This window comes from Globicephala melas, chromosome 3 (assembly GCF_963455315.2).
Source record: "Globicephala melas chromosome 3, mGloMel1.2, whole genome shotgun sequence".
In the NCBI taxonomy this organism is placed as follows: Eukaryota; Metazoa; Chordata; class Mammalia; order Artiodactyla; family Delphinidae; genus Globicephala; species Globicephala melas.
The window spans coordinates 75,375,368-75,397,037 of NC_083316.1; the positions used below are offsets into that span (position 1 = coordinate 75,375,368).

General features: G+C 36.1%; 1 protein-coding gene and 1 long non-coding RNA gene across 3 annotated transcripts in view; one reads left to right on the forward strand and one right to left on the reverse strand.

Annotated features, from left to right (window-relative positions):
• The window catches only part of LOC115845252 (uncharacterized), a 58,171-nt gene extending 43,245 nt beyond the window's left edge, over positions 1-14,926 (forward strand). For both annotated transcript variants that reach the window (XR_009563427.1, XR_009563428.1), the window contains 2 exons: positions 5,808-5,877; positions 14,080-14,926. This is a non-coding gene — a long non-coding RNA (uncharacterized lncRNA). The remainder of the gene's footprint in view (positions 1-5,807; positions 5,878-14,079) is intronic.
• KIAA0825 (KIAA0825 ortholog) overlaps positions 1-21,670 on the reverse strand; it is a 401,091-nt gene that overhangs the window by 14,309 nt on the left and 365,112 nt on the right. The gene's annotated exons all lie outside the window — the stretch shown is intronic.

Sequence of the window (21,670 nt, forward strand, 5' to 3'; positions counted from 1 at the left end):
TTAGGTCCCATTTGTTTATTTTTGTTTTATTTTCATTACTCTAGGAGGTGGATCCAAAAAGATATACCTGCAATTTATGTCAAAGAGTGTTCTGCCTATGTTTTCCTCTACGAGTTTTATAGTATCCAGTTTTACATTTAGGTCTTTAATCCATTTTGATTTTATTTTTTGTGTATGGTGTTAGAGAATGTTCTAATTTCATTCTTTTACATGTAGCTGTCCAGTTTTCCCAGCACCACTTATTGAAGAGACTGTCTTTTCTCCATTGTATATTCTTGCCTCTTTGTTGTAGATTAATTGACCATAGGTTTGTGGGTTTATTTCTGGGCCTTCTGTCCTGTTCCATTGATCTATATGTCTGTTTTTGTTCCAGTACCATACTATTTTGATGACTATAACTTTGTACTATACTCTGAAGTCAGGGAGCCTGATTCCTCCAGCTCTGTTTTTCTTTCTCAAGATTGCTTTGGCTATTCGGGGTCTTTTGTGTCTCCATACAAATTTTAAGATTTTTCGTTCTAGTTCTGTGCAAAATACCATTGGTAATTTGGTAGGGGTGGCACTGAATATGTAGATTGCCTTGGGTAGTATAGTTATTTTGACAATATTGCTTCTTCCAATTCAGGAACATGGTATATCTTTCCATCTGTATCATCTTCGGTTCCTTTCATCAGCGTTTTACAGGTTTCCAAGTACAGGTCTTTTGCCTCCTTAGGTAGGTTTATTCCTAGGTATTTTATTCTTTTTAATGCGATGGTAAATGGGATTGTTTCTTTAATTTCTCTTTCTGGTCTTTTGTTTTTAGTGTATAGAAATGCAACAGATTTCTGTGTATTAATTTTGTATTCTTCACCTTTACTGAATTCATTGATGAGCTCTAGTAGTTTTCTGGTAGCATCTTTAGGATTTTCTATGTATAGAATCATCTCATCTGCAAATCGTGACAGTTTTACTTCTTGTCTTCCAATTTGGGTTCCTTTTATTTCTTTTTATTCTCTGATTGTCATGGCTCAGACTTCCAAAACTATATTGAATAAAAGTGGTGAGAGTGCATACCCTTGTGTTATTCCTGATCTCAGAGGAAATGCTTTCAGCTTTTCACCTTTGAGTATGATGTTAGTGGTAGGTTTGTCATATATGGCCTTTATTATGTTGAGGTATGTTCCCTCTATTCCCACTTTCTGGAGAGCTTTTTAATCATAAAGGGTGTCGAATTTTGTCAAAAGCTTTTTCTACATCTATTGAGATGATCTTATGGTTTTTATTCTTCAATTTCTTGATGTGGTATATCACACTGATTGATTTGCAGATGTTGAAAAATCCTTGATTCTCTAGGATAAATCCCACTTGATCATGGTGTATGAACCTTTTAATGTACTATTGAATTCAGTTTGCTAGTATTTTGTTGAGGATTTTTGCATCTGTGTTCATCAGTGATATTGGCCTATAATTTTCTTTTTTTGTGATATCTTTGTCTGGTTTTGGTGTCAGGGTGATGGTGTCCCTCACAGAATGAGCTTGGGAGTGTTCCTTCCTCTGCTGATTTTTGGAATAGTTTCAGAAGGATAGGTGTTAAGTCTTCTCTAAATGTTTGCTAGAATTTGCCCGTGAAGCCATCTGGTCCTGGACTTTTGTCTGTTGGGGATTTTTTTTTTTTTTTTTTTCTTCTTTTTTCTTTTTTTCTGTTGGGGATTTTTTAATCACAGTTTCAATTTCAGTACTTGTGATTGGTGTGTTCATATTTGTGTGTGGATGATTTCCTACCTTTACTGCATGTTTGCCTTTACTAGTGGGCTCTTCCATTTGTAATTTTCTTGTTTCTCGTGGTGGCCTTTTCTTTTTCACCTAGAGAATTTCCTTTATCATTTGTTGCAAAGCTGGTGTGGTGGTGCTGAATTCTCTTAGCTTTTGCTTGTCTGTAAAGCTTTTGATTTCTCCATCAAATCTGAAAGAGAGCCTTGCTGGATAGAGTGTTCTTGGTTATAGGTTCTTCCCTTTCCTCACTGTAAATATATCATGTCACTCCCTTCTGGTTTGCAGGGTTTCTGCTGAGAAATCAGCTGATAACCTTATGGGAATTCCCTTGTATGTTATTTGTTGCCTTTAATATTTTTTCTTGTTGTTAATTTTTGTCAGCTTGATTAGTATGCATCTCAGCATGTTCCTCCTTGTCCGTCCTGCCTGCGGCTGTCTGAGCTTCTTGGACTTGGGTGACTGTTTCCATTCCCATGTTAGGGAAGTTTTCAGCTATTATCCTTCAGATATTTTCTCAGGTCATTTCTCTCTCTCTTCTCCTTCTGCAGTACCTATAATGAGAATGTTGATGCATTTAATGTTGTCCCAGGTCTCTGAGACTGTCCTTGTTTCTTTTCATTCTTTTTCTTTATTTTGTTTCATGGCAGTGATTTCTACCATTCTTTCAGCTCACTTATTCTTTCTTCTGCCTCAGTTATTCTGCTATTGATTCCTTCTAGTGTATTTTTCATTTTAGTTATTGTACTGTTCATCTCTGTTTGTTTTTTCTTTAGTTCTCCTAGGTCTTTGTTAAACATTTCTTGTATCTTTTCGATCTGTACCTCCATTCTTTTTCTGAGATCACGTATCATTTTTACTATCATTATTCTGAATTGTTTTTTGGGTAGATTGCCTATCTTCACTTCACCTAGTTGTTCTTCTGAGGTTTTACCTTATTCCTTCATCTGGGACATATTCCTCTGCCATCCCATTTTGTCTAACTTTCTTTGATTGTGGTTTCCATTATGCAGGCTGCAGGGTTGTAGTTCTTCTTGCTTCTGCTGTCTGACTCCACAGTGGATGAGGCTGTCTAAGAGGCTTGTGCAGGCTTCCTGGTGGGAAGGACTAGTTCTTGCCCACTGGTGGGTGGAGCTGGGTCTTGTCCCCCTGATGGGCAGGGCTGTGTCAAGGGGTGTGTTTATTGGGCAGCTGTGTGCTCAGGAAGACTTTAAGCAACCTGTCTGCTGATGGGTGGGGCTGTGTTCCTGCCCTGTTGGTTGTTTGGCCTGAGTCATCCCAGCACTGGAGCCTACAGGCTGTGGGGTGGGGCCAGGTCTTGGTGGGAAAATGGCCTCCAGGAGTGCCCATGCTAATGAGTACTCCTCAGACCTACTGCCGCTAGTGTTTTTGTCTCCACAGTGAGCCACAGCCACACCACACCTCTGCAAGAGACCCTCCAATACTAGCAGGTAGGTCTGGCCCAGTGTCTTATGAAGTCACTGCTTTTTTTTCCTGGGTCCTGGTGTGCACAAGACCTTGTGTGTGCCCTCCAAGAGTGGAGTTTCTGTTTCCTCCAGTCCCGTGGAATTCCTGTGATCACACCCTGCTGGCCTTCAAAGCCAGATTCTCTTGGGACTCCTCCTCCAATTGCCAGACCCCCAGGCTGGGGATCCTGACATGGGACTCAGGACTTTCACGCCTGTGGCAGAAATTCTGTGGTATAATTATTTTCCAGTTTGTGGGTCACCCACCCAGTGAGTATGGGATTTGATTTTATTGTGATTGCACCCCTCCTACTGTCTCGTTGTGGCTTCTTCTTTGTCTTTGGATGTAGAGTATCTTTTTTGGTAGGTTCCACCATTTTTTTTGTTGATGGTTGTTCAGCAGTTAGTTGTAATTTCGGTGTTTTTGTAAGAAGAGGTGAGTTCACGTCCTACTACTCCACCATCTTGTCTTTGTCTAGCAACTTTAATTATTGCCACACACGAGGAGTTACCCAGGGTCACACAACTGGTCTGTGGTGGAGCCAGGATTCTAACTCAAGCAGCTGGCTCTAGAGTTAATGCTCTTACCCACTATAGTACATCTACTGCAACCTATGTCTCTGTGTCTCCTATAATAATAAGTGAAATGTGAGCTGCTCACAGTTTAAGACCAGTTAATATCCACTGTGTATTTGTTAACAAATTAATTAATAGGAAAAAACAACAACAACGTCTCTTTGCACCCCATGATGGCAGGCCAGAACTGGAAGACCTGATTTATTTCAGACCCACTTGAGTTGAGATGCCTCAACTTTTACAGTGGTGGAAGATTAGGAGCCTCTCAAGACAACTCCCATTGCTTCAGCTCTTTGGGGATGATGGGACCACTTCCTCACTTCCCATCCTTACTCCTGGGGAAATAATTAGAAGTACTGCTTCCTCTAACTTCATGCTGATATCAAGGAGGTTGAGAGGCATGTTAAACAAGATCTTGGGGCTTCCCTGGTGGTGCAGTGGTTGAGAGTCTGCCTGCCGATGCAGGGGACACACGTTCATGCCCCAGTCCGGGAAAATCCCACATGCTGCGGAGTGGCTGGGCCCGTGAGCCATGGCCACTGAGCTTGCGTGTCCGCAGCCTGTGCTCCGCAATGGGACAGGCCACAACAGAGAGAGGCCCACGTACCGCAAAAAAACAAACAAACAAACAAAACTTTACCCTCAAAGAACTTATATTTGAATGGATATCAAAGCTATTTCAAGAAATGTTTTCATCTTATGGCCCCGTCAGTAAGCTGTGGTGCCCTCTTCAATAGCTACACAAAATGTGGAGTATATTATGTGTCCAGACTTGGTCACTCTTTCCAAGATTCTTGCTGTTTCAGCTTAGGATATTTAACATGAAATCACCACTGCAATGTGTGCCTCCATAGATGAATTTTAAGTTTTAATAATTTTTCATTTTCACCTTTGAGAGTAGCTTTGTATACATTTTAAAAATTAAAAAATCAAAGCAAAACACGGCCAACACTTTGATGTGAGTCCAAGCTTTGGTAAAATGCATAAAAGTAACACCAAGTCCAAGAGAAATTGAAACTCTAAGCACATTTTGCTTGCATTCATTCCTTGTTTCTAATTTAATAAATATTTCCCAGAATGGAGTTTGTAAATCAAAGTAAATATATATATATATATATATATAAAATGCTTACTTATTCCCTTTTGGGTTCTATGTCAATTGTGTACATTTCATAAATATAAACATAAGACATATTTGCTAAGGAATTACATTTGTTGATGTGGCAACCTCATGGCTTAAAGTATAAAAAATTCATACCTTGTCAATTATGAATTGCATTTCCCCCATTTGTATAGAATATGGAATTTTTTTGAGTACTGGCTAAAAATGTACATGATACTATTTCAGATGTAAGTATTGCTTAAAAAAAAAAAATCAACATCACCCTGCCTTAAGAGATGAAACATCTGAAAACTATAATCCTTTTAAATAAATTTAAAAAAATCTATTCTTTAATCATTTATTCAGCTTTCTTCTCACTATAGCCAATTACCAACCTTATCAGTCCATTTCCTTTTATTTATATTTTAGTCGAATGAGTGTCATAACAGGAAGGAAGTATGAATACCCTTTAATACTTACAGATTTTTTTTCAAATTTAAACATCTTTCTTGCTAAGCAGAATTAATTCACTGACTCACTCCCACAGCTATCACCCTGGATGCCCTTTTTCTATTTCATTGCCATTTTGTGTATGAACACATCACTGGTGTGGTATTTATCTTGATAGGTAGTGAAAAAACAGTCTTGCCTCAAAAAGCCATGCCATGTTTCCAGCCCTTGTTTATAAGGCATCTTCCAGCAGCAATCTCACTGCAGAGTTGCATGTACTAAATGGTGGCCCAACGCAGATCACTGGTATTCTCCCTGAGTAAAATCCTATGTATGCTGTCAATTTAATTGGTGCCACAGATAACTGTGACCCTTTTTCCCCTTCAACTGCTTATAGTCATTTTAAGATCTGTCATCACAGCTTAAGGTATGATTATGTCTAATAATGCTTTATTTTGCAGTGGGTATATCACAGTTATTGCCATATACAGAAAATTCTGACTGACATTTCCAGAGCTTTTTGGTGACAGAGTAAGTAAAGCAGTATATTACCTCTTTCTATGACTGCCAGGTGAATAACCCAACACAACTACCTAATATCTTGAGAGAAGGCTTTACTATTTTGGAGAGCCTTTTCCCCCATTTCACATCCCCACAGCACTGCCCTGCATTCCTCTCCTCTGAGTTTATCTCCCTAATTTAAATTCTAACTTCAAATATATCAGTTGACTAATATTAAACTTAACTTCCAAAAGGAGTCCATTTAAATACCTTCCTTCTGTACTTAATGATACAGATTTAAGGTCGAATATTTGTCATTTTTTAATGGAAATAGCTAGGAAGCATTAAAAAATAAAGTGAACAATTGGCATTGAAATATTTGGTAAACAAAATCATTTCAGTTATTTCTGTCCTACCACCTAACCTATTTGCCATAACCTATGAATTTGGCCAAAATGCAGGAAGTCTAATTCAAGCTGACATTCAAAGCTTATTCTCATTAATGTCTAAATTTTCGTGTTGAGTTCCTGCTACTGTATTACAATTCCGATTTCCATATCAAATTTATTAAGTTTTCTTTACTGTTAAAATCCATCATCGGCCCAGCAATATACACTAGAACCAATAATGTCTATTGATGTTTAATATTCCTAACTTTGTTGTAAATTCAGTTTTTAAAAACAAGGTCTTTGCCAGCCCTTTTATTTATAGGCAATAGAGTATACTCAAGAGGATCTTACCTAACAATTTAGAATTATCATTACAAAATGTAAAAAGCCTGTTGTGGGCCAATTCATCTTTAACATTAGCCAGAAGACGAACTTTGCCCAAAGAATTCTTTGGAAATATAGTATATTAATGACCCAATGGAATAAACACTTGACCATCAAAAAGCACTGAGTTTGAAAAATTGCTTTATCTTAACCCTGCTTTATACAACATAAACAGATTCATTACTGCTGAAATATGCTGCATCTCTAATTTCATTTTCACAAAACTTCAACACACCACTGCAGAATCCCGATTAGTTCTCTCAGTAAATAACTATGGCATTACCATTATTATTGTTCACTGGAAGTCCCTATTTAGAAGAAGAACAACAGGGAATTACTACACAGTATTCCCCACCCCCAGCAAACACATAAAAACACAAGTACACACACACGCATAGATAATAAAACACTGGAAAATGATAAGAATATTCAAAAAAATGCTTTATCTTTAGCTGTGATTCAGCTATTCAGCTAACTTTATCTAATGGTATATTATTCCATTAGTTTTAAAACCCAGGAAAATATTAGCAATTGAATATTATGAGGAAAAATGTCAACCTAATTATGAAATGAAATTAAGCTATCAAGCAATGGAATACTGTGAATCATTAACCTTAAATTCTGTATTACATGGAAGCAGAAAGCAGATTTCAGATAAAAGGCTCAGACTGCATACTGTGAAATATTTTACTTTTACCTGCTCCTAGATTCTGTGGGTTTCTTTTCTGTTTCTTTTTCTTTCCTTAATAACTCAAATTTTCAATTACTAGAATTTCATTTCCATTCAGTTGCTATTAAGCTAGCATTGCCTGTGGGATCTAGAAATTGAATTGATGAAGTATAACCAACCTTTTTATAGAGAAGGGCCATTCCTCTAAACTCCCCTAAGCTTTGAAATTCTTGGTGTTGTGTTGTGGAATCCATTAATGTTACAGAGGGAAAGTGACAAAAGATAGTAATGCAAGACTCTAGGTACCTATGCTTCAAGCCATGAGTCATGATGCTGTCAAATGGATGGGTATTACAATTTGCTAGGTGATGGTAATTAACTAGTCTAGACTCCTTTCAAAAACTACTAAGCTACTTAGTGAATGTTTCTTAGAAGCTATACAAACTTCATAGATCAGATAACTGAACAAAATACTGGCATATAGAAAAATATTTTTGGAGTGCCTACTATGAGTCAGGCAATATATTAGGCACAGGGGATAACACCGTGAATACAATAATTATTGCTCCTTCTCTTATGGAACTTATATCTGTGGCAACGAAATTTTGGGCAAGTAATCAAATTGAATGAATTAATGAATGGCAGTAACTGCAAAAGTCAATGGTCATGTCCTTTATATTTCAATAATTTTTATAGTTTTCTATATATGGATCCTGCATATTTTGGTTAGGGTTATTCCTAGAAATTTTATGGTGTGTATGTTGCTATTATTCAGAGATTTTTTTTATTTTACTGTATCTTCAGTTTCTTACTGGGATATTGATATTTTTCAATATTTTTCTTATATTTCATAGCCTTACTGATTTCTAAGAGGATTTTATGTGGTATTTTGGGGTTTTCTAAGAAATATTCTCTGCAGTTAATAACCATTTTCCCCTTTTCCTCTCCAGCAGTTAGTCCATTACTTCTGATTTATGTCTTATTCCACTAGCCAGAAATTCTGGAAGAATGTTAAATAGATTGGGAATTCTGTTCCCCCTTGATTTTAATAAGAGTTCTGGTTTTATAATTTATATTATATGATGTGATCTGTCTTCTTAGATATCCTTTCTTTATGGGATAAAGAAAGGGATAACCCTGCTATCCCACTCCTAGGTGTCTTCCTAAGACAAAAAGAAATTTACATTCACATAAAACCCTATAAACAAATGTTTATGGCAGCTTTATTCACAATAGCCCCAAATTGTAAACAACCCAGATGCCCTTAAACTATTTCATACAATAAAATATAACTCAGCCATAAGAAGGAACAAACTGTCGGTTCACACAACAACTTGGGTGAATTTTCAATGCATTTTCCTAAGTGAAAGAAGACAGAATCAAGTGGCTATATGCTGTGTGATTCTATTTTACATGACAGACACTCCTAAAAAAGCAAAAGTACAGAGAAAAAAAACAGATCAGTGCTTTCCAGGGGTTAGGAATGGGAGGAGAGATTATCGATAAAGGGGTAACTTGTTTAGGGGGTTGATGAAATTGTACTGCAGGGAACTCTAGTGGTCGACACATGACTCTCTGCATTTGTCAAAACACATAGAACTGTACACCACAAAGAGTGAATTTTATTATACGATAACAACAACAACAAAATCAACTAGGTTGTGGGGGGAATATGAAATACAGACTGTGACATGGGAATCACACAACATTACAAATGAATTACATAACTACACTGAAGGGGGTGGACAAGAAAGGAGCCAAGCTAAGAAACTCTGGAAAGCAGTGTTTTAACTGTTTTAAGACTAAAGACAAAAGAGCTGTTCACGAACAATGTTCTCTAGTTGGTAATTTGTTTCTAACAGAGGGATTAAGAAATGTAAAACTACTCTCTTAGATTAAAAAATTTTTTTTAGATTTTAAAAGTATTTTTAGATGCTTTTAAAGATATTTTTACTTATGTTGATATAGTAGGGTTATCAGAAATTATAGAAAATGGGAGTCATGTTTCTTACTGTAAGAGAAAGAAGTTACAAATAAGGGAAGAAAGCTAGAATGAACCCTGTCATGTTGGATTAAAATTGGAGATATCAATATGAACTTATTCTTTTAATATATTTACATATAAATGATACAGAAATAAATTTTGATGTGTTTGTCTGCATGAGTTAGTACCTACACATGTGTTTCCTAGCTCTATCCACTGAAAGGAGCTAGAAGGTACCCCAGTAGCAATGAACAGCTGGCACCTAAATCTTGGTTTATAAATTCCACTCTGCTATGCAAAAGACAGGACTCCTCAGAGAAACGGCTACTTCTAGGGCTAGGGCAGGAAAAACACAATATGAGCCTGGAGCATCAGAAAGTAAGGATGTTACGGATTTCCCTGGTGGCACAGTGGTTAAGAATCTGCCTGCCCCACCATCACCCTGATACCAAAACCAGATAAAGATACTACAAAAAAGAAAGTTACAGACCAGTATCACTGATGAATATAGATACAAAAATCCTCAACAAAATACTAACAAACAGAATCCAACAACACATTAAAAGGATCATACACCATGATCAAATGGGATTTATCCCAGGGATGCAAGGATTCTTCAATATATGCAAATCAATCAACGTGATACACCATATTAACAAAGTGAAGAATAAAAACCATATGATCATCTCAATAGATGCAGAAAAAGCTTTTGACAAAATTCAACACACATTTATGATAAAACCTCTCCAGAAAGTGGGCATAGAGGGTACCTATCTCAACATAATAAAGGCCATATACAACAAACCCACAGCAAACATCATTCTCAATGGTGAAAAACTGAAAGCATTTCCTCTAAGACCAGGAACAAGACAAGGATGTCCACTCTCACCACTATTATTCAACATAGTTTTGGAAGTCCTAGCCACGCCACGGCAATCAGAGAAGAAAAAGAAATAAAAGGAATCCAAATCGGAAAAGAAGAAGTAAAACTGTCACTGTTTGCAGATGACATGATACTATACATAGAGAATCCTAAGGGTGCCACCAGAAAACTACTAGAGCTAATCAATGAATTTGGTAAAGTTGCAGGATACAAAATTAATGCACAGAAATCTCTTTCATTCCTATATACTAATGATGAAACATCTGAAAGAGAAATTATGGAAACACTCCCATTTACCATAGCAACAAAAAGAATAAAATACCTAGGAATAAACCTACCTAGGGAAACAAAAGACCTGTATGCAGAAAACTATAAGACCCTGATGAAAGAAATTAAAGATGATACCAACAGATCGAGAGATATACCATGTTCTTGGATTGGAAGAATCAACATTGTGAAAATGTCTATACTACCCAAAGCAATCTACAGATTCAATGCAATCCCTATCAAATTACCAATGGCATTTTTTATGGAACTAGAACAAATCATCTTAAAATTTGTATGGAGACAAAAAAGACCCCGAATAGCCAAAGCAGTCTTGAGGGAAAAAAATGGAGCTGGAGGAATCAGACTCCCTGACTTCAGACTATACTACAAAGCTACAGTAATCAAGACGATATGGTACTGGCACAAAAACAGAAACATAGATCAATGGAACAAGATAGAAAGCCCAGAGATAAACCCACGCACCTATGGTCAACTAATCTATGACAAAGGAGGCAAAGATACACAATGGAGAAAAGATAGTCTCTTCAATAAGTGGTGCTGGGAAAACTGGACAGCTACATTTAAAAGAATGAAATTAGAACACTCCCTAACACAATACACAAAAATAAACTCAAAAAGGATTCGAGACCTAAATGTAAGACTGGACACTATAAAACTCTTAGAGGAAAACATAGGAAGAACCCTCTTTGACATAAATCACAGCAAGATCCTTTTTGATCCATCTCCTAGAGTAATGGAAATAAAAAGAAAAATAAACAAATGGGACCTAATGAAACTTCAAAGCTTTTGCACAGCAAAGGAAACCATAAACAAGACGAAAAGACCACCCTCAGAATGGGAGAAAATATTTGCAAACGAATCAACGGACAAAGGATTAATCTCCAAAATATATAAACAGCTCATGCTGCTCAATATTAAAGAAACAAACAACCCAATCCGAAAATGGGCAGAAGACCTAAATAGACATTTCTCCAAAGAAGACACACAGATGGCCAAGAAGCACATGCAAAGCTCAACATCACTAATTATTAGAGAAATGCAAATCAAAACTACAATGAGGTATCACCTCACACCAGTTAGAATGAGCATCATCAGAAAATCTACAAACAACAAATGCTGGAGAGGGTGTGGAGAAAAGGGAACCCTCTTGCACTGTTGGTGGGAATGTAAATTGATACAGCCACTATAGAGAACAGTATGGAGGTTCCTTAAAAACCTAAAAATAGAATTACCATATGATTCAGCAATCCCACTACTGCTCATATACCCAGAGAAAACCATAATTCAAAAAGACACATGCACCCCAATGTTCATTGCAGCACTATTTACAATAGCCAGGTCATGGAAGCAACCTAAATGTCCATCGACAGACGAATGGATAAAGAAGTTGTGGTACATATATACAATGGAATATTACTCAGCCATAAAAAGGAACAAAATTGAGTCATTTGTTGAGACATGGATGGATCTAGAGACTGTCATACAGAGTGAAGTAAGTCAGAAAGAGAAAAACAAATATCGTATATTAACGCATGTATGTGGAACCTAGAAAACCGGTTTGCAGGGCAGAAGTTGAGACACAGATGTAGAGAACAAACGTATGGACGCCAAGGGGGGAAAACTGCGGTAGGATGGGGATGGTGGTGTGCTGAATTGGGCTATTGGGATTGACATGTATACACTGATGTGTATAAAATTGATGACTAATAAGAACCTGCAGTATAAAAAAACAAAAACAAAAAACAACTAATACTAAACTTTCTTTGGGTTATTCGTATGGAAATATGTTAATATAAATGTTTCAGACATTGCATGAAATTTCTAAAATTCTTATATATTCTGGTATAATGTTATGTCATAATTCTAGTTATTACTTTAAAATGTATATCTCAGAAATTAAAAAAAAGGTGGTAAAGAAGGTAAAATGAGCAAATCATAAATAAAGCCAGCGATTTCAAAAACAAAACAAACAAACAAACAAACAAAAATTTGCCTGCCAGTGCAGGGGACATGGGTTCGATCTCTGGTTCAGGAAGATCCCCCGTACTGCGGAGCAACTAAGCCCATGTACCACAACTAATGAGCCTGTGCTGTAGAGCCCGTGTGCCACAACTACTGAAGCCTCTGTGCCCAGAACCAGTGCTTCGTAACAAGAGAAGCCACTGCAATGAGAAGCCCACACACCGAAATGAAGAGTAGCCCCTTTTTCGCCGCAACTAGAGAAAGTCTGCGTGCAGCAACAAAGACCCAACGTAGCCTAAAATAAATAAATAAATAATAAAATTTAAAAAAAAAAAAAAGAAAGAAAGAAAGTAAGGAGGTTAAAAAAAAAAAGATGGGAGTATATAAAAAAGGCTTAGGAGCCAGCCTGGAAAAGTTAATTGACAAAGTTGGAAAAGCTTGAGCAACAAAATAAATAATGATTGAATTACATTATAACCGAATAATAAAATAAATATTCATGAATCCATACTAATATAAATAAGTAAATAAATAGGGGGATATGTGACAACTCTTACTCAAATAACAATTCTAAATAATATATACAGAGAAATAGAAATCACTATTAAAACACCATGGCAATATTGCCACACAATACAATGGCTACTAAAATTAATAGGTAAAAGTTTATGCAGAAATTGGATATTTGCATAAGGTCAAAGTATCTCCCTCAAATATTTAGTAATTACAAAGGAAAAAGAGTAACAACATTAGAGAATCCTAACAAACACCAGCTTAACTAAGTGACCAAGAGTAACATCACCAGTAATAAGACTTACTGATGTTATTTAATCCCTGATATGTGACACTGAGAAGGGCCCATTGCCTCTGGTTTCCTTACCAATAATGCACAACCTTAATCTAACGGGAAAGCATGAGACAAACAAATTGAGGCACAGTCTACAAAAATAACTGACCAGTACCCTTCAAAAGTGTCAAGGTCATGAAAGACAAAGACTCAAGAACTGGCATAGATTGGAGGAGACTAAGGAGCCATGACAACTAAATGCAATGTGGGATCCCGGAACAACAAAAGGACAATGGTAGAAAAAAGTTCTGTACTTTAGTTAAGAGTAGTATCCTAAGGATTATTTCTTAGTTTTGATAAGTGTTTTTTGGTTATGTAAGATGTTAAACATAAGGGGAATCTGGGTGAACGGTAAATGAGAAATCTGTGTACTATTTTTGTCACCTTTCTGTAAGTTAAAGATGGCACTAAAAAAATGCTGTAGATGTGCCATCATCTCATAGCACTTAATGCTTCAGAGAAGTTTAAGCCCAGCCTAATTTTGTCCCTTTTTAGGTAACCTGCTTTATTTTTTCCTTCCTGGATGCTTTAAATCTGTTTTCCTCTTTCTTAAAATTAACTACATATAAAAATTAATTTGATTTTCTTTAGTGCCAACTTAAATCCTTTTACTTTTTTCCAAATCTTATCCACTTCCGTTGTTACTTTGGCCTCTTGTTATTGCATCTCATTGCTTCTCTTGCATTACATATTGTAACCTACGGGTTTCTACAGTTTGTTCAGAGGCTTGCCTTATACCCTATGGAGGATACTAGATTGTTCTAACCTTTTTGTCTGATCCCCATATTAAGCATGTTTCTGTGTGTTTGTTTATTTGTTTTTCAGAGTGATTTTCACATTCCCTCAAGCTGGAGCATATTTTCACAAGCACTATTTGGGTTCTTTGGTCATTCATCTTTAAAGTAAGAGAACTCCATCTAGACCACTTCCATCATCTTGTGATTCATGGAAAACCATTGACAACAGGATTACTGACTGATCTTGGAGTTGTTAGTTTTTATCAGTTTTAGTGTTTTTATAGTTATTTCATTGGGTGGTTGTAAGAGGTTTTACTAGGGGGTGTTAGGTAGCATGCACTTTCAATCAAGCTACCTATTCAAAATGTCAGCATTTTTGCAGTATCTCCCAAGATGTTTCTGTTGAAGAATAATATTTGTACTGTGAGAGTTATATCTGGAACTCCTGTACTCCAGAATCAAAAACAAAAATGTGAAGCAATAGTTTCTATTTCACAGGCTAATTAAAGCAAGAGATTTGGTATTTCTTTACAAAAAGAATGATGAAGGTAGATAGTGGCCTGGAAACCAGTGAACCTGATTGCAAAATGAATATTTAAAAGCCCCTCTGATTTAATGTGCTCTTGTTTCCATTCCCTTTATTCTTTACAAAGACAAAGAGTCCTCTGTAAATATTGCTTTAAGGATTATCAGGCTTCAATTTTCAATTTTGTCCAAAGGCCATAATTTAAACCATAATATTGGCTTTACAAATGTAAACAGTGATTGAACCTCTTTCCTTTAGCTAATAGAAATGCCAATGAAATTAGAGTCAATTAAATAATTGCTTTATTAACCTAATGTATTACTGCTGTAAGACGTGCTGTGACTCATCCAGTCAGGAGGGGAGCTAGGAGAGAACAAAACTACATCAACATAAAGACAATGGAAACCAGCATTTTGTAAAAACTTGATCCAATAAAAAGAATAAAACATTTATTGAAATTTTGATATATCAATTTCATTCTTTATAGTTTAACCATGACTGAAGATGGAAAAATCCTAAGAGATTTTAAAGGTTAAAGATCTTTCAGAATATGTTAAATGTCCCCTCTTCTGCCAAGTTTTCTCTGTCCACCTCTGTCTCCAGACTCGTCCTCTGCTTCTCTCAGGCAAGATATCTCACTTTTTCCTTTATGGTAATACAGAGGTATGTGATTACTGACTTCTAGTGTTATATACCTTGAGAGATGATTTGCAATTATTTTTTAAACTTCTGTATTCCCTACCATGTGGTCCCCTGCCTTTTTGAGGACTGAATTTATTATCTCAATAATTTCAGAACCTAGTGAAGTATTATACCTGGTAATACCACTAAGCAAATACTTGAGGAATGAATGAGTAAATAGGTAGGTAGCACTGTGGTATCTCTAGGAAGGTGCAGAGCAGGTTCTCAGTAATTAAAGCCCTTCTTGTAGCTCACCTTTCTCCTGCTGTGCCCCAAGTGTTCTGGTATACCTGAGCACAGAACAGCAAGAGGAGAATTTTGTGGGTCTTCTTTTTCTGACCCTGTTTCAGACTACACCAAAAGTATGGCCAGAGTTGGCTACTTTGGAAAGATGTTATGGATGTTAATGATGGAAGGATGGATGAAAGGATGGAAGGAAGGAAGCAGGGGTGCAAAGAAGGATGACCATGTATTGGGTGCTATGTTATCCCTTCCATATATATTATCTAATTTAATCCTAAAACAACTATTCAGAGTAAATATTATTATCCCTATTTTTACAATTAAGGAAACTGGGACTTTTAAATGTACTTCTTTGTACCAGGCCACACAGCTGTCCAGTGGCCAAGCTAGAATTTAAATTTCAGTAGGCTCATTCAAAACTCAGTGCTTTTCTTAGAATATGGGAATTAAGGAAGTTTTAGTTCTACAAAACTGTAATGACCCATTCTGTGAGTATCCTAAACTTGATGCAGTTTTATTTTTCAGCTTTGAACAATAGGATTCAGAAATATTTGCCTATCATTTCTATCATACTTAGTTTCGTTTGGTAGTCATTCATCTGTTGGACATTTACTAAGCCCAAGCACACTTGGAACACAAGTATGCCTAGGACACAGTCCCTGGACTCAAGTTCCTTTGCCCTTTTCTTAGAAGAATTCTCATTCTGGAAAGCCAACCTACTTGCCATCCCATTTATGGTTTCTTTGCTTTCTCTTCTGCCTTTTTTTTTTTTTTGCGGTACGTGGGCCTTTCACTGTTGTGGCCTCTCCCGTTGCGGAGCACAGGCTCCGGACGCGCAGGCTCAGCGGCCATGGCTCACGGGCCTAGCCACTCCGTGGCATGTGGGATCTTCCTGGACCGGGACATGAACCCGCGTCCCCTGCATCGGCAGGCGGACTCTCAACCACTGCGCCACCAGGGAAGCCGTCTTCTGCCTTTTAACAAATTCCCTAGCCACAAAAACATACACCTCATACTCCTTATATTAGAATATTTTATCTGCTTTCTGTTCTTAGTCTAAAAGGAAGGCTCATATCTTCTCCAAGGTCAACAGAAATCTCCTATTGTTTATACATGAAAATATTTAAGAAACTTAGGTACAGATTTTGTACTATTGTCATGTAAGTTATATTAACGGGGAGTGAAATTGACTTTACAAACTACTTATATATGTACATATATACATGTACATATATATGCATATAGTCTTTAGAAAGTATTAGACTCTAAACGTTCAACTCAGAGGAAACTTAATCTTTGGTATCTCTTTAAGTCATCATTTTATCTTCAGTTTGTACCTTCTGTATTTTGTCTATGAAGAATCTACAACTCAGAATGACTTCCAAAGCATCTGCTCAAAGTATTGGCATAGAAAAGGGATTAGGACTTAAAATTAGAAAACATGAGCTTCAGTCCTATCATTCACCATCAAGTCACTTAATCTTTCTGCATCTTTTCTAATCTGGAAAATGGAAATAATAACAGTAGTAGTAGCTACCTTATAACATTATTTGGAGGATCAAATGATATTATTAAATGAAGGGTTGCAGAGCACTATACAAATGTATTACAGATCCATAATCCCTCATCTGAAACCCCTGAGGTCATTTTCAGAATTCAGACCTTTTTTTAGATTTTAAAAAAGGTAATACAATACACATTCTTTTTATTAGGAAGCATTCGCAACAGGGTCTAGGGCAGTACCCTATAACCCAATATATTAATATATTTGCAGCAAAACATATAAACATCATTTTAAGTGGGATAAATTAAGACTATAAACTTACAAAGACTTTCAGCTTAAGAGCTTTCTGTAGTTCAGAATTGCAGATAAAGAATTGTGGGTCTCTGTTTTATCTGCATATAAGTTTAGGCCATTTAAAAATTTTAAAAAACTACGTAACTTTTAATGATTAGGATTGATTTCATTTAGTATAGTACAGATAATTCATACTTTCGCTTTTATGGTTTTCTTTCCTTACTGGTATATCAATGCCAATATTTACTGACCTTCATAAAGTAGTGAATACTATTTACATTTGGAAGAAGAGAAGAGGTAAGAGGACATCTTTCAGAACAATAAATGATAGCGATGTTCAGGTAAGCAAGGAATGAGTGACAACAAATAAGTCAATCTGCAGGTGTTTATGTTATTTATGGTATATAAAATAAGAAAGAAAATGTATGTGAAAAGTACATTGTAAAGTTAGGAATACTATATACTATGTGCCCTGCATTGTACTTGACATTATGGGGAAACAAATTCAACATAGGATCTGGTCTCTGCCCTTGTGGACCGTACAATCCAGCACAGAGATAGAGCTAATGTGTAAAAATGAAGGGAGTTATTGAGAGCTAAGCATTCTCCATTCATTAGAAATTGGTATGGATAGGAGCTGACAGAAAAGGTTTTGTGAAGGAAGTAGTACTTGAAGGACACCTTCAGTTTGGATAGAGTAAAGATGATTGAGCAACAATGTCATGTCAAGCAAAAACATGAGGGTAGGAACATGTGTTCCAGAGGCAGAAAAGGGCCAGTGTGTACAGAGCAACAAATGAATCTTAAGTCATGTAGTAGAGCCATTTGTGGAGGGATTTAAAAGCCTAGTGCGGGTAGTTTGGAATTGATGGGCCACGCAGTAGGAAATCCCTGCAAGCTCTTGTGCTAAGGAATGAAATCCTGAATTCAGACAAGCTTAGTTTGACAGTGAAATATACAAGTTAGTCAGAATTGGGAAAGACTGGAAACAAAGAGGTGGTTGAAATAATCCACGCAGGCAGGTAATAAGGATAAGACGAGTGTGAGGAAGGGGACGGGTTGTCATGGCTAGAGAGTTGTTGAATAAGAAGAAGAAAAGGTAAATTTGAAATATCTGATTAGAGGGCATGGAGACAAGCAATAAAGAAAACTGGCATTTTTCACCAATTCAGATTCAGACTGGCAAGCCAGTTGATGCAGACAGGGACAGACAGTGAAAAGAGGAGTCTACTGGGGGTATGGGAGGGGAGGAGAAAAAGATGAAAAACAAAGAAAACTGAGATCAAAGGGTTATTTTTAAAAAAGCAAATTACAGAACCTAAATTCCCTCATATTCTTCACTGATAATTTTGTCAGTGATGATTAATGTTCAGAAATGATGGTGACTCCAAGTCATCACAACATTCTCAATCATTAAAAAAAAAAAACCCCACAAATCTAGCACAATGTACACCAAGATAATAAGACAGAACACTTTTATAACACATTTTATAAAGACTGTCACCAAGTGTTGAAACAAAAACCTGAAGAGTTACCCAGAGTTAACTTAGGGTTATTCAGAAAAATGCAAATTAACTAGAACATGCTATTCCAAAGCACGAACAAGATAGTCATAGAACCCTGGAATGGGAAGAGACTTTGAGGCATTGATTTTAATTTGCAAGTGTTCAGACCTCTCTAATTGATGAAGAGTTTATACCTAATTGTCAGAAAACTCTTCCTTATATCATACTGATATCTCTTTAACTCATATCCATTAGTAAAAATCACACTCTGAAACAACTCAAAACAAGACCATCTCCTGTGGTAGGTAAGTGACTGCCTAGAGCCAGAGGTGGGAAATGTATTGAGAGCAAAGAGAACTTTTTAGGATGACGGAACTCTTCTGTATCTTGACTGTAGAGGTACAAATTATTTAATTCAATTTACTTGTATGAAATTACCAAAATTCATTAAATTGTATACTTGGAATTTCAAACAAAGGCTATCTTCCATATTAGGTAAGAGCCCTTCAAGTATTTGAAAACAAATATACTTTTCTTTATTAATTGTACTTATATATTTGGATATTTAAGATGCAAATACTTGATCCAGAACATGTTAGTTAATTTGCTCAGCATGGAATGACTAGCAGGACTTTTTTTTTTTTTAAAGAAAACAATTACTAAAAAACTTAAATATAATAAATATGAAATAAAATATAAAATAAGCAGATAATTTGATAGTTATTTATATAACATCTCTTAGGTCACAATCAGTAATTTAAGAAGATTATCTTCAATAGATTGCCTGCTTCATTCCAAGGTCCTAGAAATGCTCAATTTTCTGTAATTTAGCATTAGTTTGGAAAATACAGTGTTGAAGATAAAAGACACTTTATGAAAGAGTGAATGGAAGCCCAAAAGAAGCAATAAATTGGGCATTTGTATAACCATAGTGGAAAGGCACCATTTGGTTAATATATTAACTTTCATTCAGTAGATGTTTCTGTCCCTACAACCTTTGACATTCTATTAGTAATATTAGTAGTTTCATATCAGGTTGATTAAATTGACCACTAAGGTGGGTGAGGTTGGTAGAAAGGCAGACAAAAGAACATACTTGTTAGTTGCCCTGAAAATTTTAAAAGTATCAAAATGACATTGACCTTTCCAATGAGCATGATTTATAATCACATTTAATTGCATGTTTCCCACCAATCACCTTCATTTCCATTATCCAGTAGTTATATGGAGTTATTACAATCTAAAAAACAAAGAAACAAAAATCACAGAATAACTCCTTTATGTTTGTATCTTTTGATACCGAAACCCAGAGCAGTGTTTTCATGATAAAGGAAACTGAATCACTTCTAAAACTTTTAGCCAGGTTTGGGCCTCCTTTGGCCTATTATGAAAAAGAAAAGATCTAAACAGTAAAATGACTAATATGTTTATTAGTCATTTGCACACCATTTGACTAAACATTATTTATAATTCTGTAGTTGAGGAAAAAAACTAGATGTACAAATCACTAAAGGTGAAAGGATACGGTATAGATAAAAGACCTCATTTGAACTATACCATTTGAATTCTTGAGAAACTCCACATGTAAAAATTATTTTAGGAATGCCCTTTATTGAAGTGTTACCTATATACAGTAATATTAATGAATTTTAAATGAACAGTTTAATGAATTTTGGCAGTTTCATACAATTAAATTGAATTAAATTGTTTGAACCACCACAATCAGAAAAAGAGGAGTTCCCTCATCCTAAAAAGTTTTCTCATGCCGCTTTGCTCTCAATAAAATTTCCCAACTGTGGCTCTAGGCAGTCACTTGATCCACTTTGTGTCATTATAGTTCTGCTTTTTCTAGAATTTCATATTATTGGAATCTTATAGTACCTGGACTTTAGTTTTTAATTTTTACACATAGCAAATTTTTGAGATTCATTCATGTTTTTGAGTTATTAATATTTTGTTCCTTTTTATTGCTGAGTAGTATTTCATTGTAGAGATATACCACAGTTTATCCATTTCACAGTTGATGGATATTTGGGTAGCCGCCCTTTTTGCTGTTGTGAATAATGCCGCTATGAACACTTGCAACCATATCTTTGTGTGGACATGTGTTTTTACCTCACTAGGAGTGAATTGCTGGGTACAGTGATAAATATAGGTTTAAGCCAATGAAGTACTGTCAGACTGTTTTCCAAAGCAGCCGTACCATTTTTCATTCCTAACAGCAATGTATGGAAGTTCCAGTTGATTTACAGTGTTGGGTTAGTTTTAGGTATACAGCAAAATGATTCAGTTATACATAGATATGTCTATTCTTTCTCAGATTCTTTTCCCTTATAGGTTATTACAAAATATTGAGTATAGGGCTTCCCTGGTGGCGCAGTGGTTGAGAGTCTGCCTGCCGATGCAGGGGACGCGGGTTCGTGCCCCAGTCTGGGAGGATCCCACGTGCTGCGGAGTGGCTGGGCCCATGAGCCATGGCCACTGAGCCTGCACGTCTGGAGCCTGTGCTCTGCGATGGGAGAGGCCACAGCAGTGAAAGGCCCATGTACCGCAAAAAAAAAAATATATATATATATTGAATATAGTTCCCTGTGCTATACAGTAGGTCCTAGTTGGTTATCTATAATAGTTTATATATAGTAGTGTGTATATGTTAATCCCAAGCTCCTAATTTATCCCTCCCTGACCTTTCCCCTTTGGTAAGCATAAGTTTGTTTTCTATGTCTGTGGATCTATTTCTGTTTTGTAAATAAGTTCATTTGTATCATTATTATTATTATTTTAGATTCTACATATAAGTGATATCATGTGATAGTTGTCTTTTGCTGTCTGGCTTACTTCACTTAGTATGAAAATTCTATGTCCATCCATGTTGTTGCAAATGGCATTATTTCATTCTTTTTTATGGCTGAGTAATATTCCATTA